At 42.7% G+C, this 25,149-nt stretch overlaps 1 protein-coding gene across 2 annotated transcripts in view; it reads right to left on the reverse strand.

Annotated features, from left to right (window-relative positions):
- gpc3 (glypican 3) overlaps positions 1–25,149 on the reverse strand; it is a 135,083-nt gene that overhangs the window by 87,735 nt on the left and 22,199 nt on the right. The gene's annotated exons all lie outside the window — the stretch shown is intronic.

Raw genomic sequence — 25,149 nt, forward strand, 5'->3', positions numbered from 1 at the left:
TTTTTCAGTCATTCTGTTGCAGATTTGCTGCTGTGTTTGGGGCTGTTGTCCTGTTGCATGACCCAGTTTAAAGCTTTAGCAGTCTCAGGTCTGATTCTAGAATACTTTAATATACAGCAGAGTTCATGGTGGACTCCATAACTGCAGGGTCCAAAGTTCCTGTGTCTGCAAAGCCCAAATCATCACCCCTGCACTACTGTCCTGGTAGCTGCTGTGGGTGGTTTTTTTGTGTGTCGCTCTGCAGCATTGCTTTTACCAAATAAGGTTGCATGTGCATTAAGGCCAAACATGTGCACTCTGATCTTGTTTGGGCGTTGTTTCAGAAGTCTTGTGGTTTGTTCAGGGACACCTTTGCAACCTAACCCGTGCTGCCTGGCAAAGCTCCCAAACAAACACTGTGTGTTAACACACAATGCTGCAATCTTCAGTTAATCAATTGCATTTGATTAGAAACACCTGGCTGCTAGTAACCCTCTTACTTCCTGTGAATACACTAATGATGTACTTAGGATGTACACTGGACTACAGCCTGGCTCTTCACATCTTTTTGTCTTCTCATATTTCAGTTCCTGATTATAAAACATGGTTGGAGCATCACATAAATAAATATGTAAAACAGTTATTTTACGCTGTCATGTTGCTGCTCTGTGCAGACTGCAATTAAGTTGATAAAATCTGGTAGGTTTCTGCTTAGTGCTGCTGTTGTGTGAAACTGTGTATCCCTAAGGTGTCAGCTTTTAACAAGTTAGGAAGGTAATGTCTTCAGTTTTGGAGTCATTATTTTCAGCTTATCTGCTGTTCTTGTTAATGTTTTAGGAAAAGCTGGAGATTTATCGCGGTTTTACAGACAACTCAAATCAAACTCAAACATGGAGCTACTTGGTTTTTACAAGCCAGCAATTTTTTAAAATTTTTTTACACGTTTATGCCATGTGTTTTATCAATTTGAACACAGTTTTTGGTAAAGCTGTTTAATTGGGTTGATATAATGCTTAGTTGAATAAAAACAAATAATCCAAGAGAAGAAAAACCTTCACAGCATCACAGCCTGACAGATCAGGTGCTGATTATGTAAATCATTGTTTGTCCACCTGGTCATTATGAGCGCTCCCATCTGTTCCTTGAAGTCTGGTCTCTAATGAACTACAGCAACATCACACTGGATATGAAAATATGAAAGACAAAAAAGTCTGATGGAATTTTACCGAGCGTGTTGTGTGGCTGAGCAGATGCAGAAGGTCGCTGCCGTGTTGCGGAACAAACACTGTGAAACTACAAATGCTGAAAGCGCAAAAGTCAAGGATAAATAAATACTGTGCCATTGAAGTCAGTCAGAGCAGATTCGGCCCAGTGAATGCAGAATAGAAAGACTTTCACTGCTCCTCACGTAGACAGCTTCGTCTCACACACCAGTCAATTGACTTTTTAAGAAATCATCAAAGGAAACGTCTCCAACAGAGAGAGAAACACAACAAATGTGCTGTGCTTAACACGCTCGGTACATCTTTCACACCTCAGCAGTCTGACTGAGCTGTAAGGTCTTTTATTAAGGGTTTGTACAAAGAATTTCACCTTAATAATGAGAGTAATTAGCACACTTGTGGTAATCAGATTGGTCATTTCTGATGGTATACAACTCAATACACTGCAACTTCCATGGCTAAAAAAAATGAAGCCAACAGGAAGTGCTGTTGGCTGATAATTGCAATGCAATCATCTGGCTCAAAACAAAGAAACAAATATGGCAGCAACCAAAATGCTAATGTTCAGCCTTTAAAATGTCTACAGACAAATGGGTGGGACTGCAGTGGCTACATCCGTCTTTATATGCAGTCTATGGTTTGGACTTAGAGTATATTGTACAGTCCAACCAATATAGTGTTTTTAACACTGATACTGATATTTGTCATTTCAAAATCAGATATATTGGCTGATATTTTTTTCTTTCAGAAACATGCAACATAACCAGATTTCTCGAATATGTCTTATGTGTGATTATCAGCGACTCCTTGTAAAGATACGATAATGTTCATCCATCCGTTCTCTTCCACTTATCGTTGTCAGAGTCGCTGGAGCCTATCCCAGCTGCCTTAGGGCAAGAGGGTGGGTGCACCCTGGACAGGTCGCCAGTCTGCCGCAGGGCTAACACATAGACACAGACAATTTGAGCAATTTAGAGTTACCGATTAGCCTAACCCCACTAACTGTCTTTGGACTGTGGGAGGAAGCCAGAGAACCCACGCAAACACGGGGAGAACATGCAAACTCCACACAGAAAGACCCTGGGGTGATGGTGGAATTGAACTCAGGACATTCTTGCTGTGAGGCAACAGTGCTAACCACCATACCACCGTGCCACCGTTAAAATAACGGTGCAATTTAAAAAATTCAACTTGTTGTATTATCACAACAAGCCGTGGCTTACTCGTTTACACCCTCTCTGCTCAGATTACACCCTCAGTACAGCAGATAACACGTCGGTTTCGTCGCACACCGACTGACACGGGATGAAAGGCGAGCGTAAAAACATCATTAGCTTCTTGTTGTTTTTGTGGCGTTGCAGAGTGCTGGAAGTTGCAGAGTGACAGTGGACGAACTATGTAAAGTCTACATTCATGACATGGCTGTTTCTTCTGTAATTTTTTTCATTTATCTGCCAGCCAATATATTCAAAATGCTAATATATCGTCAAATAGCTACTGTAAGATAAACTGTAGCTACCCAAAGATAAATGAGTCAGGCTTTACAGTCTCTTGTATATATTGGATTAGTTGGCTGTAAGTAGTGAATGTGAGTTGGTACTGCAATAGACTGAATGGCTCCGTCCCCATCACGACCATGAATTGGATATACAAAAGAAAACAGATGGATGGATGGACAGTATAGTTTGAAAATATAAGGATATGGAGTGTACCATCACGTTACACATTCTTTTATTGAAATGACAGTCTCCTGTTTCAACAGAGGGGATAGGACGCTGTAAGAATACGCTGTGCCCCACTCATCTGCTTTGTGTTTTTCCCAATCCCAGTGAGTATACGCAACAAAGAAAGCATGCTGTAAACACATCCGCTGGACAATGACTCGCAAACACGCAGGCACAGACAGACGCCTTTGTGGTGCGCTGTGGAAATGTCGAGCGACAAGATAATCCAAACACCTGTAAACAGAAGTAATTCTGACACCAAAGCATTATGTGATTTCAGCAAATGAGTTTGAATTTAAGCTTACGCTTTATTGCATTTTTCTTTAATTAAAACAGGATTGGAGTGCATGAATTACATCACTGTTACAAATCTGTTTGTGTACTGCTGAGCTGAAACCATCACACTGCTGTGTCTTGATTTTTTTTCTAAAGCTCTTTGAGGCCCTTCACGCATTTTCTCCGTATGTTTCTAATAAAGCACACATTGAAACGCCTACAGTGATGTGCCACACAGAAAAAGAAGCAGGCATCACACACCAGTGACAGATTGGGGTTAGTTTTTAGGGACTGATGTGCAGACTGGAAAGCCGGGGATCGAACTACCAACTTTCCAGTTAGCAGGCTGCTCTGCCTCCTGAGCCAGAGCTGCGTCATTTAAGATTAAACATGCTGTTTAATTTCAAAGGTTTTAAAAGGTTATTTAAATATTCTTTAAGAATATTTATTAATAATAACTAACAATAATTAGTAATAATACATTTGTCTCCGGGGGTTTTGTAACCTGGATAAGAAAAATCTCCCAGAATCATTTAACAGAAAAAAAGAAAGACATGAAGGTGGGATCCCTCTTCCAGGGTGGACAGAGAGGTGGTTTGTATTTTAAAAGGATGTTTTAAGATAAATCCGGACTTGGCCCATGGCTGTGCAAGATCACAGAGTCTTTAATCCCCTGTGAGCCTGATGACACTACGAAACCTGGAGGCCAGGTTCTTTGAGTCAAACTAAAGTTCTGACTGATGAGTAAAGGATGTTAGTGTTGGAGACACTGTAAATCCAGCCATAGTAAAGTGGCAGAGTCTACGTGCTGAAAATACTTCCAGCACTGTCAGCTTTGCATTTAGCTCACAGCATAGCAACAAGGTTTTCTTTTCACAGGCTAACGCATAAACACGTTCTTGTTGTTGGTATAAAACATCTTGTATGTCAGCTCTGAATCCTACCAGCTAAAATAGGAATATTGATATGGTGTCAGGGAACTTTTCTTTTCTCTCTGTTTTGCTTCCAATCCAGACAAGTGAGAGTTTGTGCCAGACTTAATTCTGTTTGTTATGCCATGTAATATCCCATTGGCTTAATTTTCCAGCCTCAGAAGTTACCTTCTGTACCGGATCTATAGGATAAATATTAACAGACCATTTTAATCTAAGCTCAACAGTCACTTTATTAGACTTCCCACTCCCTAGTTCCCCCTTTTTCCTTCAGAACTGCCTTCATTTTTCATGGCACACATTCAGCAAGGTGCTGGAAATATCAGAGACTTATCAGACGCACATCCATCCACTCTCCAATTACGACACATCCCAAAAGCACTCAATTGGATTTAGATCTGGTGACTGTGGAGGCCATTAGAGTACAATGGACTCACTGTCATTTTCAGGTATGCACTTTGAGAAGATCTGAGGTTGGTGATATGATGTGTCATCCTGGTGTGCTGCACCGCCAGCAGCCTGAACTTCTGCTGCAAGGCAGAACGGATCCATGCTTCCAGATTCTGACCCCACCATCTGAATGTTGCAGCAGACCAGACAAGGTTTTTTTCTATTACCCAACTTTGGTGCGCCCGTATGAAGTGTAGCTTCAGATTCCTGTTCTTAGCTGACATGAGTGACAACCAGTGTGGTCTGCATGACTTTGCGTTCCCCCCCGTACAGTACGGTAGTTAAAATCCTCTGTGGTGGGGCGTGGCCTGTGGTGTCGTGCAGGGAAGGCAGACGCACCTGCACGGCATCCACAATGATGCCCCGCCGACTTAAATATGGTGCTGGGTTCTGCGGTGGTTGTTGTTGGTGGATTTATGTTGAGCTGTGAGTGGAGAGCTGCAGCTGTGGTTTATACAGCAACCGTGTGTGTGCTAATAAAGTATGCTGCAAAGCATGTTCGTGCCATCGGGTCTGCCGTGGTCATTTACATCCTCACATTCAAACATACATTCAAATGTATTTGATGATTTACTTCCTCTACTGATCTGGTCATATACATATTACTTCTATTTAAAAACAAAACACCTCGAACCACTATATTTCCATCCACTTTAATAACACTTCATTGGAAGCAGTATATTTCCACCTGGCCAGAATTCAATAGCACTCTTTCCAGCTCTGATCACAGGCTCACAGAGCGGACTTAAGAGTCTGACAGCCTCTGGGCCTTAGCCACAAGAGCTGAAGTTCAAGTCTCACTGGGGGGTCCCGTCACATTTCTGCCTGCGTTAAGTAGCTCAGGCAGTGTCTGGACTATATGCATATATGTGCTCCCACACACACACACACACACACACACACACACACACACACACACACACATGCCCACACACATACATGAGCTTAAGACGGACACGTCCTCCTATTGGGCCTTGTTCTTCTATTGCTCAGGTCCACTGTGGTCTGCCAGAGACGGCGGTTTGTCTGTCACACAGTCTGTGCCGAGCCTGGCAGTACGGCTCCAGGGAGGAATTCTCGCTCACGGGCAGATGAGGCAGCCAAGTTCAAGCCTCAAGTGATGCCTGATCTCACCATGACACGGCCCTGCCAATCTGTGAAATCAGAGCTGCGAGGTGAGGGCGGCTGTGTTTCACTTTAGCTAACATCTCCAACACGTGTATTTTAGCACAAACTACAAAAAACACACACACAGACACACACGCACAAGTATGTGTCCTGAAATGAAAACAAAATCCTTGGGTTGATTCAAACAAACAAATTAAAGCCTTTATATTCAGAGTTAATCAGGGGTGAACGTCCCGCTGCTCTCACAGCATCAGGCTCCAATTTGTTCCAGGTATGTGGAGCACAAAATGTAAAATCTGTCTTTCTAAGGTCAGCGCTAACTCAAGGAAGCTGGAGCAACAACATCACACAGTGCCGTCAATAAGCCTCTTGCAATAAGAGAATAAATATTTAATATACAGAAAGAAATGTTGATCTGTTTTCAATGAATTCCACTCAAGGTTGTGATACGAAATAAATACACTGATAACCATTCAAAATAAAAACCATTGAGAATCCTGATATCACGCGCATCACATAAATCGTGGCTTCATACTCCCCAGTCTGAGGCTTCAACCTTAGCGCTCTAGCTTTATTTGGGGTTTCTAACACCCAAACAGCTATTACTAAAAGTACTAAAGTATCAGCAAAGACTAACTAGCTAGTTAGAAGGAAGTCTCCATAAACTATGCAGGTACAAAGACACACACATCCGCTTTAATTCTCAATAACAGACCAGCAAACTACCAGAATTTCATTCACCAAAACAGAAGCAGAAGCTTCTTGGATGGTTTGTTCAATTAAACATTTGAAGGTATAGTCAGTCATTTTTTGAGGTTCTTCCAACAAATTGATACAGTCTCATAAACTTAGAATGAATCCATTAAAAATACATGGGAGTGGTTTGGGGAAGCCGCCATGTTGCCTCACCATCCTCACCATCCTGGATACAGTCGCCAAGATGGACATTATGTCTTATTGTGTTTTATCTGTGTGGTGAGAGACCAACCACATGCATAATTCATCAAAAGGAGAGGAGCCGAAAACTCGTAGAAGTTCAAGAATCATGGAGGCAAATTTTAATTCATTTCTGCACCTTCAGACTCAACATGTGAAGGATCATATCTATGTTTTAACATCTGAGTAATGGTCCAATTCACCAAAAAAAAAAGAAAACATGAAGGAAAAAGACAACATGACCATCATCCTCTACCTCTTCACCTCAAGTGTTTTAAGTCAAAGTCAGGGCTCCAACACACAGAAATGTGCACAAACATTTCCAAATCTTATCACAACTACTTAATGTCTGCAGATTAGACATGGGACATGTCTCTAGACAGCTGAAGCAAGCAGGCTAAACAACAACAGCTGGTTATAACCTAACATTATGCCAGCTAATGTTAAGCTTGAGTGTCCTAGTAATCACACTTTCCCTCTGATAAACAGTTTGATTATATTCTCACATTATATCAGAGTTTTTCACTGAATGTCCAAGTCCAACAATCTTAGATGGACATCAAAGAAAATTTTATTAATGCTGACTAACAGCAGCTAACATAGGCGAACAGTAGCTAAAAGAGGCTAACAGCGGCTAACAGCAGCTAACACATGCTAACACATGCTAACAGCAGCATTTCCTCAACAGCTTACCTCAGTATGGCTATCATCACACAGAAGTGAGCTTCACTGACTCATTTCAGACTCCTTTCATTTCCTCCTCCAGAGTAAACAGACATGGACACCACCTGACGTAAACAGGCTGCACTCACAACAAATGAACAGTGGCCACAGCATTAGCATCCTATAGCAGTCACTGTAGCTAGGATAATGCACTTGAACTTGGGATGGGTAAGAAAACAAAATTCAGTTGACTGCAATCTGCAATCTACTGACATCTACTGGTCAGATTTTACACACTAACTTAAAGCTGTTTTTACACATAAGCTTTTCATACTTTACCCACTAGGTGTAGAACACAAATACAGTCTGATCGGTCATTAAAATGTCTTTAACCTGCTAGCTCCCAAATCCATTTCAGTCCAGCGCGACGACAGCCCAGATACTGTTTAGTTGAATTCACAGCAAGCGAGCAGTTGTTCTGTTTCCTGGCATTTTATGACATTTTCCAAAGTTCATGTGTGAAAACAGCTGTACAGTATAAAATAAACATTCAAGGACATCAGCCCCTTTCTCCTCCTACCCATCACCATTGCACTCCCATGGTTCTTTGCTATATTTATAATCGGGGGCAAAATTTGTCCTTGATCAGGTTTCACAGTGCATTGCAGTCAACTGAGAAACATATTCTGTTGTTGAGAATCAATGAGAACAATGTCCATCAGTGGCAGATGTTATCTGTGGTTGTGTTCACTGAGCGGTGCCTTTCACCTGGAAGGAAAATCACACAGATTTTTCCTTCTGGAGGCCCTATCAGGAATGTCATCTAGTCCCGTAAAAGTCCGTTGTGAACAGCATATACAGATAGCATGGATGATCAGGTATTTTGGATATAGCTTTGGTGAACCTGAGGTAAATATAAATTTATCCTGTGAGTGAAGAGAGAGAAAGACAGTTTTGCAAGGACGGCAGGCAAAGTCAGAATCGCAGGATCACTACGTAAAGTCAGACTTCATTTACATACTCGTCACATCCAGTGTGCATCTTGCCAGAGGCGCGATATCCCTGTGTGTAACTGCAGGGTTTGAACTAATAGTACTGTGGGGCATGAATATAAAATATCACTTGAGCTTTGTTGTGAAGAGCTGATGAGATAATCTATAACATTTTCCAATATATAAACGTCTGCTTAACATCCAGCTGATAAAACTGCGTTAGAGCCCATTTAATCAAAGCTGTCGGTGTCAGTTACATCGTTCCATCCAGGTAAAACGCCGCTGTGCATATAGAGTGATGTGATTTCACAGCTGCAGATAAAGTCAATTTAAACTGCAGATTTAGCTCAGATTTATTTATCTCTGATGTGTCATACATGATGGATGTAGAGGCATTTGTTTTCAGAACAATCTGTCTGCTTGTGACACTGAACAGAAGTCATTTAAATCCCATCCTTTTTCAGTATAAAAGAATCAGATTTAACATCATCTTTAATTCTGTATTTAAAAAAAAAAACTCCACCTGCTATTTTCTCCTCGCAGTAGGAAATCTTTTAACACGCGTATCTGTTTTTGACTAAAAATCTAATCAGCCCTAGCCAAGGTTAGTCACGTCACCGTGGGGCGAGTCCGGTGGCGTCGAATCGAATCACATCAAGCTCCTCTTTTTTTGATGAACTGATCACTTCTATCATATTACAGTAGTTTTAGATAAATGTGGCTCGAATGTAGTGAGTTAAGAGACTTCAAAGAGGCGCTTTGAAATGAGGCCATGAAAATGCCAGAGCACTGGTGGAGCGTGTGCGTCTGTCCTTTAAAGTCTGCTCCTGGCTTCCTGGCTGTGTGTTAATGATGAGCAGATAAAAAATTCAACCGGGTGGCACCGCTCTGCTGTCTGTCTGCCTGTCTGTGCTCACCTCTCAGCTGTCTGCATATGCAGGCATATGCGCGAGCAAACAGAAAGCGAGGGTGTCCGTCCGTCTGTCGACTTGTCGTCACAGCACCGCGGGTTATAAATGTAACTGACTGTGCTGTTTTGCCTTCAAGTGAAAGGGCTGCGGATATGTGGTCTGCGGTTAGAGTGTGTCCGAGTGCGAGGCAGCAGGCAGTTAGTCTTATCTAAGAGACGGAGAGTCGGGCTGTGTAATTATTTTCACTGGCTTTGATCCAGAGCAGTCTCTTCTAGACACCTGTTGGCCTCTGGCTCTTGTCTGAGGCCCGATAATTAGACCCACAACCGCAGGAGCAAGGACACACGTGCACCAGCAGCAGCAGCACACATACCCGTACAAAGCATTTGTCTCCACTAACACTCCTATTTATTTCATGTCATATTCACGGCTAATCCAGTTTGAACTTTCTGCGTATGGCTCTGCAGTGCATGCGCGCTGTCATAGCGGCTGTGAGAGAGTCAGAGACGAAGTGACAGCCGTCGTCAGTCAGACTGCAACTCTATGTCTTAGATTTAATTTCTCTGTGTTCCTCACTTCAGTGTCTCGCTGTGAGACTCAAAGCAGCTGCCATTCAAAGTGTGCAGACTTTCAAATGACATTGACAGTCAACGTTTTTTTTTTTCCATTCCTGCGACACAAATGGCAACTACAGCTATCGATTGTAGGGTTTTTTTTAAGGAAACACATTTAATTGAAATTTCATTCAATTTGTGTTTTTCTTATTTTTCACTGTCGAACACAAAGAGAGTAAAGAAAAGACACCTTCAGGAAAATGGTCAATAGAAGGCATTGCTTTAGAGAATTGAGTTTCTTTAAGAAATAATAATTTAGTGAGAAAGTAATTTCCTGACATGCCTTGTCTTGTCCTTTCATTTCAGTACATTCCCAAGGCTGCCTATTATTTTTCAAAGAACAGAGGAGCTTCCCGCCAGATGAACCAAAGACATACAAAGAATTTCTGGCTGGAGTCACTATCTACAAATCAGCCGCACAAAAGCCTTGTTTGCAGCAGCCAAGAACAGAAGGTTCTCGGGCTATGAACTTTTTTATGTGTACAAATTCATTGTTAAATGTTTACATAGCTGATCACGCAGCAATCACACAGAAAACCTCAAGCCCTACTTCAAGGCTCGTCTGAATAATCAGCCTTTACAAACCTGGCACTTTAATTTAGCGTGAACCTTGTTAATCTGCTATTATATCATTATGTTCTTTTGCTAAACACTAAACAGAGATGACACCTTTACAGCCCGCTCCATCTGTGTGCTGTGGCTCTGACAGCAAATTTGGGCTTTCTATGCAGGTTATTAAAATGGACAATAGCAGCCAGCATATTTTAGTCTGGATATCTCACCGCCGTGTGCAAAAAGTCTGCTTATTTTCTCCAGCTAATTTACTATGGGGAATTAAATTCAATAACCAGCGAATAAGTATTTAGACACAAGTCACTGACAGGAACTGCTGCTTTCACACACCAGGTAAAGCAGACTTGGAGTTTTAAACTCCTTACACAGCACCGGTTATTATAGTTTTATAAGTTTTTATTATATATTGTTTTTATTTTATTAAGTTTATTAAGTTCACTTTGGTGACTATGGTGTTCAGTACTGTTTGGATTGCTTTCTTTTCATTTCCTAGGTCACTATAGGTAAATATATAGGTTTGTTCTTTCCTCTGGTGTGTGCAGCGGGTCTATCAGAGGCTCCGATTCACAGCTTTTTCTCTGAAAATGATTTGCCTTAAAAAAAAGAAGTTAAAAAGGAAAAATCTGTGGGCCGTAAAACCAGAACAATGAGCTAGAGCTCGGCGGGTGGGGGATTTAAAACTGGGTGATGGTTTTCTCAAGGTGCCTAAGGTGGAACGGCCTGGCCATATTTGCCTTTTGCACGTGTATTCACACAGCAGTTTATCTTCTTTGCATCCACAGCCAATATGAAATCCTAAATGATGCTAACGTGCATGTCTTTGGACTGTGGGAGGAAGCTGGATTACCTGGAGGAAACCCACACAGGGACCGTGACGTGCACGTGAACTCCACACAGAAAGACTCCAGCTGACACAGTTAATAAAATGTGTTAATGGTAAGTTAGTAACAGAGTACTCATTAGTGCTCAAGCTCAAGCTGTTTAGTGCACATTTTGTACTAGTGATCTCATGCCCCCGTTATGAAAATAAAGCCATAATGCAATCATCTGCAAGTCATTTAAAGCCTACATTTCACTGGATAAAGTACAAAGGAAACACCCACAAAGAGACTTTATTGTCTATCCATCCATCAGTGCAACCACTCCACCAGAGCACAGAAGGCTATGGCTTCACTGATTGAAATGTTTTTCTTCTTCTTCGTATGTCAGTGGTTTAACTTGTATCCATGGATGCAGAGGTGAACTGTGTCCAGCATTCACACGCACTGGTTTTCAGAAATCTTCTTGAGCCCGTGTAATGATTCCCACTACACAAATGTGTCTGTTTTCAATGCAGAAGATGATGGCTATTCAATAATGGCTTCAGCGCTCTTCTTTGCATACAGGGATTTCTCCAGAGTCTTTAAATCTTTAATGATTTTATGTGAGAGAAGTCTGAAGTCCCTCTGCAAATTTACATTGAGGAACCATTCTTGAATTATTAAACGTCTTGCCCTTGAAATCTTATAGAGTGATGTACTCTTTAAAATCTTTACAACTAAAAGGCTCTCTTAGATGCTCTTTTAATACCCAGTCATGTCACTAATGAACATAATTAGCTGTGAGATTAACCCTGCTAAAGACCGGCAACCTGTCCATTCTCCCCCAGTGACAGCTGGAACAGGCTGCAGCCCTGCACCACCCTCAGCTGGATAAACGGTTAAGAAAATGGATGGAAATTAGATTTTTCACCAGTTTCTACACAACTATTCCAGCCTTTTTTCTTTTTTGGGGGGAAATGTCATCAAATGTAACATATGAGGGGAAAATAAGTATTGAATGTGTCAACATTTTTTTTCAGTAAATATATTTTTAATGGGGCTATCCATGGGACATTTTCACCAGATGTCAGTGACAACCCAGGGAATCCACACATGCAAAGAAATCAAAATAAACAAGTCCATAAAATAATAAAGCCGAATGACACGGGGAACGTGGGTTAAACATATGATGAAAAGGAGGTGCAAAAATACATAGAAAGCCAAGAAACCAGCTATCTGTCTGTGTTTCGAAAGCAATCCTTCCCCCTGTCAGTGCAGTCTAATGTCAGCTGATTCAGTCCTAACTGATGGCTTATAAAAAGGCTTCAACCAGGGTCTCACAGAAGAAGCCTCTCATGATAGGTAAAAGCAAAGAGCTCTCTCAAGCCCATCACAACCTTATTGTTGCAAAACACACTGCTGTCAGTGGTTGTAGACATATTTCTTAACTTCTGAATGTACCAGTGAGCACTGCTGGGGGCATCCAGGAAAGTGGAAATTCCCCTATAAACCAGCCACAAGCAGATTTCTGGCAGACTATTCAAAAGACTAATCAGAACCGCCGTGCAAACCTCCACTGCTGAAGAAAAGGCATGTTTTAGCTCACTTAAAGTTTGCTGCACAACATTTGGAGAAACCAATGAACTACTGCGAGAAAAATCGTGTCAGACTAGAACTAAACTCCTTGGATATCATTGCACATCACCCCCAAAACACCACATCAGCAGTGGTGTTTGGAGGTGGGAACATCATGGAGTAAGGCATGCGAGGCCCCCGGAACCTTCAGGATTTGGGTTTTTATGTCAACATCTGGTGAAAATTTAATGTCAATATTCTTATTACAAAAATATTCAGTGAAAAATATGTTGATGCGCTCAACACTTGTTTTCCCCGCCTTAAGAGAAACGCATTAATTTTCCTTAGTTTCCACATTTGATATGTTATTTTGGTATATTTTCACCTAATAATATAGGGTTTTAAAAGATTTACAAGTCAATGAATTCTGTTTTCATTAACATTTTACACGGTATTCAAATTTCTTGGAAAGAGATTTGCATGAAATTAACATAAATATTTAGAACTGGAAGCAAAGGGGAAAATCTTATAATATTTTGTCTGTTTCTTTAGGGCCATCTGGCTTCTCCTTCCTCTCTGCCGTTGCTGCTGACCGTGTTTTCCCCTGAGATGGTCATTAGCCTTCACGGGCTCTTTTCTAATTTTTACTCTGTTAACCTCATGAGGGCATCTGTACACGTACTGGAGTGTTGTAAGGAGATCCAGTCATCAGTGCACCCTTGGGTCTTGTCTACAGTTTGCTCTGAAATGTCGCGGTTAAACCCAACACCTCTCTTGGGGTTTCATCAGGGTTTGGACACTTTTACTGCACGTGTGTGTCATCTGAACAAACTGCTCCTACTGTTTTCATGGTGTACCTCTAACCAGTTTTTTAACCCCATAACCGCATTGCAGATATTTCAACATTAACACTGAAATATCTCTAATGTAACTGCATGAAATGCACAAATTAGGATGGTGATATTTACCCTTAATGTTTAATGTGATCAAGAAAAACAACGAGTTGTGAAGTCCAGAACCTCAACCTGATTGAAATGCTGTATCAGGACCTTAAGAGAGCTGTGAGAGACTGATACATTCATACAGAAAACTATTACTTCAGGTTATTGCTGCTAAAGATTCAGTAGTTCTGCAACCTATTGAATCATAGGGTGTTTTTAGGTTTTCACAGGTGTGCGTAACTTTATTTTATTTTACTTTATTTTAACTTTATGCTTGCTTTGGCTCTCGGAGGAGGCGGATGCACTTTTTCTCCTCTCCCTTATCTTCCCTGCTTAGTTCTTATGTCCTTGTCTAGTCTTGTGTTTTTTTTGTATTACTTTCCCTGGAACACTCTCTCACAGTCTGTGTCTAAAACCTAAAAGAGAATTATGGATTTGATCAACTGGTCTCTGAATGCTATTGACACCCTTTTCTCAACGAGAAGTCTGGGCTTGGGAGAGCCCGAGTGCCCTGGAGGGACTTTCCCTGCCGGATACACGATGGACGGAAATGGAGGATCGTGTGCCTGGCAGGACTGTCGATCGAGGACGCTGAAGATATCTACCTATTCGGAACCACGATAACAGGGTTCTTGCTGATCGGAGCTGGCTTGGCCCTGGCTTATCGGAGAATTAAGAAAGCGGAACCGGCTGTTCAAACCCCCACAAGGCTGCCCGCTGGGATTGAATCGATGGGACAAGGTGCGACTTCTCAGAAGGGGCTCACGGAAGGCAGCATGGTTAAGAGCTTGGAGGCGCTAGCGGCTACAGTGAATACTCAGAATAACATCTCTGAGCGGATATTGGGATACATCAGGGAAGAATCCGCTCAGAACAACACCTATGGGCGGAAGCTGGAATACATCACGGATCAGTTGGCTGCGGTCGTGAGGTCTCAGAATCTGCTCTGTGAGCAAAAGAGTGACAAGATCACGGAATCGACGGCTAATAACATCATGGAGAAACTGGCAGCTATCCAACGGGAGATTGAGAGACCAGTGTCGGAGTGTTAAAAACAGCTTGAAATTCTCATGAGTTGTTTGCAAAAGAAAAATCACCATCATAATGCGGCTACCCTTCGGGCGCCAGCTGTGGGCTCAAGGCTGGAGCTGAACAAAAACTCCCTGATAACGACTGTGTTTAGTCTGTTCCTTCCCATTCCATGCAAGGCCACCTGGGTTGGCTGGAAGACTGTTTACTTAGCCTGGCAGGGCGAAGGACACTGTCTCAGCTGAACTATGGACACGCACACACATACATATACTGATACTGATAAGCACTCACCGACGCATCACCCTCCCTACCCAACGCCACCTCCAACGCTTACCTTGTATGTATGTACGGTCGGCAAGTTCTGTCATCTCGGTTGTGGGCAAAAGACTTGCAACTGACAAATAAAGGCTATCTCATCTCATCATCTCTCATCTCATTTTCCACATAACAGAGTGTGAAATATGAATGTATACAAAAGGTATGTCTTGATGCATTCTCAATCATCCAGGAAAGTAAATCTCCAAAAGTTGAATCTGTTCATCTGGACGTAGCGTTTTGTGGGAGAAACGTTTCGTCACTCATCCAGGTGACTTCTTCAGTCTCAGCTGACTGCAGGTTTCAACCTTATAAACAGTACATTTGCATAATGACTGAAACCAGCCCACTGAAGGAACAATGGGCTGTATGGTTTACCGAAAATACATAAGCAGGGTGCACCTTTAAGACCGATTGTCTGCATGATCAACTCGGTCACCTATAACATCTCCAAGTTTCTGGCTTCGATCCTCAACCCGCTGGTGGGCAGCTCTGAACACCACATCCAGAACACCCTGGATTTTGTTGAGAAGGTGAGAGATGTCATTATGGAGGCAGATGAAACCATGGTCTCGTACGATGTTACATCTCTCTTCACTTGCATCCCAGTCACGGAAGCGTTGGAGGTAGTCCGTAAGAGATTACAGGATGACACCAACCTCAGCAACAGGACCACTCTCAGCATCGACCAAGTGTGTTTGCTTTTGGAACTGTGTCTTCATTCCACCTACTTCACATACAAGGGTCAGTTCTACAGGCAGAAACATGGGTGTGCCATGGGCTCCCCAGTTTCACCCATCGTGGCCAATTTGTACATGGAAGAAGTGGAAAAGAGGGCTTTGCTATCCTACCCTGGATCACCACCAAGCCATTGGTTCAGATATGTGGATGACACCTGGATGAAAATCAAATCTCAGGACGTACTACATTTCACGGATCACATTAACTCGGTGGACCGACACATCAAATTCACCAGGGAGGATATGAAAAGTGGCAGGTTAGCCTTCTTAGACTGTGAGATTTCCATCAGTAATGGGGGACATCTAAAAGCTGACGTGTACCGTAAACCTACACATACGGAGGTTTGACTCTCATCATCCACTGGAGCACAAACTGGGTGTCATCAGGACGCTACAACACAGAGCGAACACCATCCCCACTGACACAGCAGCCACGGAGGCAGAAGAACAGCACATCAAGAAGGCCCTGAGTAAATGTGGTTATCCCAGCTGGACTTTTGTCAAAGCTGGGAAGGCACCTAAAGAAAGCTCCAGCCGATCCAGGAGAGAAGAACAACCGCTGCCCAGGCGAAAACCTGTAGTGATCCCATATGTGTCAGGAGTATCGGAACAGTTGAGACGCATTTTTTCTAAACACCGGGTCTCTGTGACTTTTAAACCCCAAAATACGCTGCGCCAAAAACTGGTCCACCCCAAGGATCGGGTCCCCCGACACAAACAGAGTAACATAGTGTACGCTGTTAAGTGCCAGGAGGATTGTCAGGATTTATACATCGGGGAAACCAAACAACCTCTGGCAAAGCGGATGGCACAACACAGAAGAGCAACCTCATCAGGCCAGGACTCTGCAGTTTATTTACACCTACAGGCCAGTGGACACTCTTTCAATGATGAGGATGTACACATCCTGGACAGGGAAGAACGCTGGTTTGAGCGCGGAGTCAAGGAGGCCATTTATGTGAAGAGGGAAAGACCATCTCTGAATCGAGGAGGGGGCCTAAGGGTACATCTTTCGCCATCTTAAAATGCTGTGATTGCAGCCATTCCCCAACTCTCTGTGAATGGTACTCATGGCCATTGATCAGTGTTCTTTGATCAGTGGGTTTTGGTCAGTGATTGTTGATCAATGGTCATGGGAATTTGCATAATTATGATTAAGGAACTGACCTCACAGCCCATTGTTCCTTCAGTGGGCTGGTTTCAGTCATTATGCAAATGTACTGTTTATAAGGTTTGGGGAAACCTGCAGTCAGCTGAGACTGAAGAAGTCACCTGGATGAGTGACGAAACGTTTCTCCCACAAAACGCTACGTCCAGATGAACAGATTCAACTTTTGGAGATATACAAAAGGTACATAGTGAGGTTTGTACCGTATTTGTCAGACTATAAGGCGCACCATCGGTGAACGGGTCTGTTTTCATACATGAGGCGCACTGGATTATAAGGCGTATTCGGCGAAACAAAACAGATAAATCAAACTTTACTCATTCATTCTTCTTGCTTCCTCCACTTCCGTATCATTGATTCATTAATGCTGTATTCTATCACAGCTGCTCTGTTCCCATGTTGTTGCAGTATATTAATGACTAACCTCGTATTGTGGATGGATTATCTCAGTTGTTCTCCTGACTGAAGTTTGGTCCGTTTACAGCATCCTGCCATGCGATTGCATTTGTCCCTAACCATCGGGAACCCTCACGTTAACTTTTATCGAGTGGAAAAAAGTTAGCGTTCATCCTCCAGCTTCACTGTGTTTATGTTATGCTAACATAGCTGTGTCGCTAGTGATCACGTAGCACATCATTATATACCAGCTAGCCCAACTTCAGTAACCCTACAAACGTCACTGCTGTTTAGTTTTCTGTCTTCATTTATGTTGGAAGTGATAGCAGAGCTGTACGTTTTAATCTTTAAGAAATCTCTCAGTCAGAACATGCTATATCATGCTTAGGTGGAAACTAGCGAGCTAACCTCCCGCTAACTTTAAATTTAACTCTGTTAAATGTAATAAATTCTGTTTTCATGGATGCCTGGATGTTAAACTTAATTGTTACACCTGGTAAAGCAGCAACGCTGATCATTTTTATTAAAGATAAAAGAATTTAGACAGTTTTTAACTCTCAGTGATGCCGCAGTGTTCGTTTGACTTTGGGACCTGAGGCGGACGGAGTTTTGGACCCAGATTACTCTGCGAGGCTCCTGACTACGGTAGCCGTAATGCTCCGACAATCCATCAAGCGGTGCGGCTTCGTGGCTTACCAAAGTCATACTAAAACATTTTTTGACAGATTTTTGAGCGCCATGTACCACATAAAATTGGTTCGAGGTCAGTAAGCACAACCAGAATTCATACATAAGATGCACTGAATTATAAGGCGCACTGTCAATTTTTGAGAAAATTAAAGGATTTTAAGTGCGCCTTATAGTGCGGAAAATACGGTAAGTCTAACTTCGATCTTTTGCTGACCAGTCTTAGGGTTTTACCAATTGCTTATCTTGAGCATGTGAAGCTCACTTGGTGTCATAATGTCAGTCCAGATGGGGAAAAAAAATAAAATCTGATGTTTTTCTAATCTATAAAACATCATATAGGTATTGATGTAGGGGACAAACATAGGCATTTGTTTGCTGACATAGAAGAATATGAGGCTGTGGCTCAGAGAGAAATGCTTTGAGTTTAATTGCTTATGTTAGCATAAAGTCATGTTAGCATGTTAGTGTCTGCTTTGTTGACCAACGTCAGCATATGAGAGATTTCCAGGTGTTAGAAGCTATTTATCTGTTATTTTGCATAGATTTTGCTTAGTGTTCAGACAAATACAGAAACAGTATGGGATTGAAATCATTATGTAATGAATGGTGGCAGTTGTGAAGGTGACAGAAAAGTTAAGTAAAAGATTGAGTTAATCATGACTGTAATTTTAATTAAAGTTACTCAAGTACTGATGAGTAATCAATTAACTATAATAATAATAATTAACTATCCATGAGTCTTTTTTCTGTCTTTGTGTTCCCCGCCAAATTAAAAGAATCCATTCTAAAAAAATTTAAAAAAAATACTCCATCTTTTAGTAACCTCGTTTTTAAAGAAATTCGGCCGACCTTCAGAAGCAAGAGATATTTTTACACCTATACAAAATATTAAGCCTCATCACACAAAGAGTGGTTTATATGAATGTGTATCTGTAGTTGAAGGAGAGGAAATAAAAGCGTAGAGAAGTATGTGAACGCCAAACAAATCGTACATGGCCTACGGTGCGTGCAGACAGACACGTGAGCAGCTTCTAAACTTTCCCAGGTGCATTTGACTGTGCAGTTTTGCTCGACAAACAAGCCCACTAGGAGAAAACACGGCCCGGAATCAAACAATAACACAACATAAGAGATACCAGCGTGGTGTAAGGTGTGCAAATTAAGCTGCGAAAGACAAAGCTCAACATGAGAGGGAAATCTGCACCGGCTCAGGGAGGCTCTTGTTGCTTCAATTAATGGGGCGTTTCACACACACATGCACACACACACAAACCTTCTCTCTCAGCCTGATGTGGGCCTGGTCATTAAGATTATGCAATCTACTCATGCGTATCGAGTCTGCTTTTCGATGCAGAAATCGCCAAAATGAAGCAGAGTTCAAAGCAGGACAGAAAAGACTTTGTGGCATAATGAGAACGAGAGCTTCCTGCTAACACCTGTGACAAATCCTGGTCTACTGACGAGAACAGGAAGCCTTCAGAAAGGAAGACAGCTGGGAGAAGGAATACTGGAAAAACAAAGACAGAGATTTAAAAAAAAGAACAGTGGGCCTAAAAGAGCAGAAAGAGGACATTTGAAATCCTGCATCGTTTAGTAGTTTGGTAGTATTTGTTCTGGAGCCTGCACAAAGGCAGGGCTTTGCTCATAAGACAGATGTAAAGATCAATACCACTTTTAGATCACATTACTGTTATACGTACAGTAAATAGCTTCGTTGTTAGCATATAAACACAAGCGCTGCATTGATCGTTGCTTTTGAAGGACGCAGGAAAGCAAACGGGCGTAATTCCTAAAGCCCCGAATGCTCCTTTCAGCAGCGTGATCTGTGTCATATCTGCACAGGCAGGACAGAGAGAAATTAGGGAGGAAAATCTCGGTTATTAAAGCTGCATGAAAGCCTGAACTCTGTCTGACTTCAGAGCGGTGATATGCACTTCAGCCAAATGAGGCCGGGACCAGGAAGGCCTGCACGGGTGAACGCTTGTTATTATCTTTAGATTGGTGGAGAGGGAGGGCAGAGTTTGACTGTAGCAGCCATTAATCCACCCAGCCTGCTCAGAGCGCCATCACACGTCGACGCAATCCCGACTGAGCAGATCACACGTGTACGGATGTGTTTACAAATTGAAGCGGAGAACGCAGACGGCGCGGCATTCACTGAGGGAGAGCGCACTTGTGTGACATGGCTGCAGAAATGAAAAATAATGACAGTCCCAGCAGAAGCTGACAGGTAGGAAAAGCAGCGCGATGAGGGCTGTGATGGATGGGGGTGAGGGTGGAGGGAAGGAGCTCGAGGGAAAAGAGACAGGTAGCACTACAGCACCCATGAGAGACAAGGAGGGGTGTGGGGGGGTGAGGACAAGAGGAGTGAGTGACAGGGTGACACTGCCAGCTCCTCTGCGGCGCGCTCTTCAGGGGAGCCCCGGAGCGTGTTCTGTTAAGTAAACAGCTGCAGCGACGAGAGCTCCTCAAATATTAATAGGGAGCGATCCCCTCCGCTAGCCTTGTTCAAACTGACGTTCCCTGAATTGGGACTACAGCGCTGCAGTAGGGAGCAAACATCCTGGCCCCCTGTAACGCACCAGAGGCCACCAGGGTCGCCTGCAGCTCCCATCAGACCTGACAGAGCAAGGATGAACCCCCGGACACCCAGGCTGCAACACAGGCCCCTGGTGGCTCATTATGATTGCCGCCATCAAAGGCAAACATCTCAGACTGCTAATGAAAACGCACTAAAACACAGCTTGCACCCACCCTCTCCAGCCTCCATCTGTGTCCATCAGGCAGAGATGAATTATAAATGAAAGGGTGCTCGATCTGAGAGGATCGATACTAACGAGGTTCAAGTTAGCCGTGACACAGTTCTCCATCTTTGTTTGTTCCTCCCCTCTTCCCGCCACTTCTCAGTCTCGCTGGCTCTTAGGAGGAGAGAGACGATCTCTCGGTGCATGCTAAAAAGTCCGCCTAACAAGGCAGAATTAACTACTTTTAGAGGCTTCATTTGGAAGTTGCTAAAAAGCACACATAGCTGATGAGGGAGCTGGTAAATGAACAAGACTCCGCTCCATTCTACCTCCTTTGATCGACCCACCACTCCCCGGCACCCACCCCATCACCTCTTCACTGACAGGCAGACCAGGGGAATTGGCTGAGGAGGAGTAATGGAGCTTGTCGGAGAGCTCCCTGCTTCACACCACTTAGCCTCTAGTCCAGTCATGGGAGGAGGGGGTAGGGTGGGTCCACTGATGAAGCTCCACCGGGACTCACAGCAGACTCTTCACCACCCAAACATTTCTCTTCACATCAGTCACGCCATACAGACAGAGAAGTGTACAGCAGCTCCCCTCCACCATCACTTCCACCTCTCTTTCTTTCCTTCGTTAAGCTGCTCCGTCTTGGCACGTCCTTGGGCTACAGTGCCCTCTTCACACACTCCTGCTGGGTGAACACAGTGTTCCAATTCATCAATAATTTCTAGGGTCAATCATTACTGTATGGAAGACTACACACTAGATATTCTCTTAAGAAAAGAGTTTCAATGTAGAACCAAAAAAACTGCTTTATTGGCTTAGGAAGTAATATCACCCGCTGGTGTGTAAAGTCCTGCTTTGATTCGATTAAAGTTGAGCTTTCCTAGAGCCAAAAGTACAATTAGTTAGTACAATTAAACCACAAGGTAGGTCATGATGTCTGTGAGACAACTGTATTAAAAATGCTCCAGAAGGCACCTTTACCACAAACAGTCCAGAGGTCTAGTCCATGGACTTAAATTAGCAAAGCTAAAACCAACAGACAGCCGCTTGTCATCCAGCTAAAGTGAACATGCCACTAACTTGTTTCTGTGTGTGCATGGCTGCCACTGCTGTTATGAAAAGAGAAATGACCTAATATGGTCCAGTGTTATTTTGTCTTTTTGGAGATTGGACATATGTTAGCTTAATGAGGTTTTGCATTCATATGCCCACTAATCACATGACATTCACCTGTCTCCCACTTTGGATGTGTGACAATGTAGGGTCAAGTAAATAAGACCTCAGTCATACAGGCCTAGTCTGCAATCATCTGGTAACCACCAATCACAATGAAAACCTTCTTGTCTTCAGTCTTCAAACTACAAGAAGCCACAGAAATTTGCTAGCTACCAAACTAATCGCAAGGACGTTTTTACTGCGACCATTTACCGACCAAACAGGAAGTACACATTTTTCCTTAGCAAACGGTGGTTGTTTAACGCTCAACATGGTGGGAAACTATGCCAGGTAATGACCTGAAAAGCCTCTATATGGATTAAAGGGTGGCGTGCTAATTTATCACCTAATACTAGCTAGCTTGTTTAGCAAGCTGTATTCATTAATCGCACTGTTGCAACACACAAAAACACCCAAATAAACTAGAATTTCATTCCCCAAAACACAACTACAAGCTTGTGTGATAGTCTCTACCTCACAATAAGCCATGATGTTAGTCGTGTTAGCTAACAGCACACACAGCAAGGCAGTACAGTTTAATGACTAAAAATAGTGGTAGAGGCCTAGGAGATGATCTACTCCAGCTAACTTTGTTGGGCTTTTAACATACTTTCAGTGCTGTAGTGGTGGACATTTAAACATTAAACCTGTGTACTGGGCCCCCAGTTCCATGTTGGTCATGGGACTCTATGCTATATTTCTGGAGATTAAGTTTCCATTATAGCATTTTCATTTTGCTTATGTTAGCTTTATGCTAACATATGCTAACATGACTTTATGCTAACATAAGCAATTAAACTCAAAGCATTTCTCCCTGAGCCACAGCCTCATATTCTTCTATGTCATTTGCATAACTGCATTTGTAGTTTGAATGAACAAAACCAGGAAATCCCAGTTTCACCTCGGCTCCATATATAGATAAAATCAGTTTAGACAACTAATCTGGGCTAAGTTCTAAGGTTATACATGTCGTAAATATCATATTACTTTATCTTTGCAACTTAGAAATCTATAGAGTCTCACTGCAATAACGGCCATAAGTCATTTGAACTGACTCCATGATAGTGTTGGTTGAGAAACAGCGAGAACAGTCTTCTTCCTCAAGAGGAAGTTGAATTTGAATAAATGTTGTTATATTGTTGGAAATAGGCAATGAGATCCCAAAGATGGGAGATAAGCCCCTCTGCCCTGCTCCACTCTGACCTGACATGCTTGTTATGTTCGCATGGCTGAGCACACATTGCGTAAGTTTTTCAATATTTCATAGGCTGAAATGAAAAATGCATCTCTTTGAACTATAAGTGCACGATTGGAGGGCAACCTGGTGGGGTCGGGAGGTGAAGTATGAACTGTGGAAAAATAGATGAGCAGAGATAAATGGCTCGCTCTCGGCTGCTGTGACAGTCCTACAATCTTCCTATTCATGCAAACGCTTTGCTGATACCATGAAAAAGTAACCCGAATTATGCTTAAACGTGTCAGACATGTGCGAACCGACTGCGGAGTGCATTTCGGCAAAGCAGGGGCAGCTTTTCACAAACAACGCAACCTTGAAGATTAATTCTGGAGCAGGGGTCCCATGCCACGACCTGCCAAACGTGGTGCACAAAGAAAAAGATTGACAAGCAAACACCTTCAGGTCTTGCTTGGGTTGCCCCCACAGAGCTGCGCTCAAATAACTTCAGACTGAGGGAGTGAGAGCTTTGAGCAAAAGGGAACTTTTGGAGCCACAATGCATCAGCTATAAAGAATCATTCAGCCTCCAGATCGAGACCAAACGTGCCCGCCCTGGTGCAAGGATGCAAACAAAGTGACATCTAAAAATAGACTCCATTTGGGTTAATGTGAAGACAAATGTGTGCCTTCTAAAGTGCGCCTTGTTAATAGATGTGGCTGTTCAGATGTGAGCTTACATTTGCATTGATTTCGCTGGCAGAGCAGGCTTTGATTAAAAAGAACTGTAGGCATTTCTGAAAAGCAGATCTGTATCATCCATTAAGCGGGAGAAAAAAGTCTCACATGATGTATGGAGACACTGGGCGATTCATTTAAAGGAGCTTATTAGCTCGGTAGGCGATGTGTACATATCAATATGCTGTTTTTCATCCTTTTCTCTTTACTTTGCATTTCCGCTCCTTACTCTTCATTTTCTCTATTCCTTTTTTTAATCCGAGCTCTTCCCTTTCCCTTCCCAGCTGATGCACTAGTCATCAGACTTGGAAAGAAACAAAGGCTGCTTCCCTCAGTTGGAGCTGGGAGGAGCTGTCAGTCCCTTCAGCGCTTTTTGATGATAGCATTTCAAATGACACTTTGATCCTCACTCCACACTGTTTGTTTTTTCCTCTATGATGAAATTCGGCTCGAGAGGCGTGCAACAGGGCACATCATTAAAATGTGGCTCAAACACTGAGAGTCAGGCTCGTCCCTAGAAACCACCCATGACAATTTTTTCTTTCCGCGTCGGCTTACAGAACACGACAGGGTAGGTGGTGTCGCAACCGTAGAACTGAACGGGAATCACGCGTTCACCCCGCAGATAACGCTCCGCTGAGGTGACGCCAAAGCTGAGTCAAAACTCTGTAGAATAAATGAATCTAATGAGGCAGATCTGCCAGAGCTAAGTGTTGTCTCTGATCTGGTGGGAGCTGAAGCCCAAACGCCTGCCTCCCAGCTCAAGGAGGAGGATGAGTGCATTTGCAGATGCAACTACAAGTAAAAGCTTCACTTCAGAACCATGAAAGGCTCATTTATGTTGAGTAAGATGTTGGTTTTCATGAGAAAACATTCAAGGACACAAGCTAGATCGGAACAAACAAAAAAAATGGACCTGCAACTTTTAAAGCAATTTCCTCTTTTTTTTAATCCTTTTTATTTCTAAAGATTTAATTCTAAAAGCTCAGAAGCAAAGCTAACCAATCTTTCACAGGTTTTTCCAAATTTAATATGAACATACTACACCGGCTCCTAATCTCAATGGAGGAATGAGCCTTTGTTTAAAAAATAATGGTGGGAGTGAATAAGACGAACAGCCCAAAGAGTTCGTCTGAGGGAGTTGGCTCATTTCTTCCTGGGGTGATAATTCTCCTATTGAAGATTTACAGAGTCACAGTTGAAATAATATGC

Source organism: Oreochromis aureus, linkage group 2 (assembly GCF_013358895.1).
Source record: "Oreochromis aureus strain Israel breed Guangdong linkage group 2, ZZ_aureus, whole genome shotgun sequence".
Taxonomy (NCBI): Eukaryota; Metazoa; Chordata; class Actinopteri; order Cichliformes; family Cichlidae; genus Oreochromis; species Oreochromis aureus.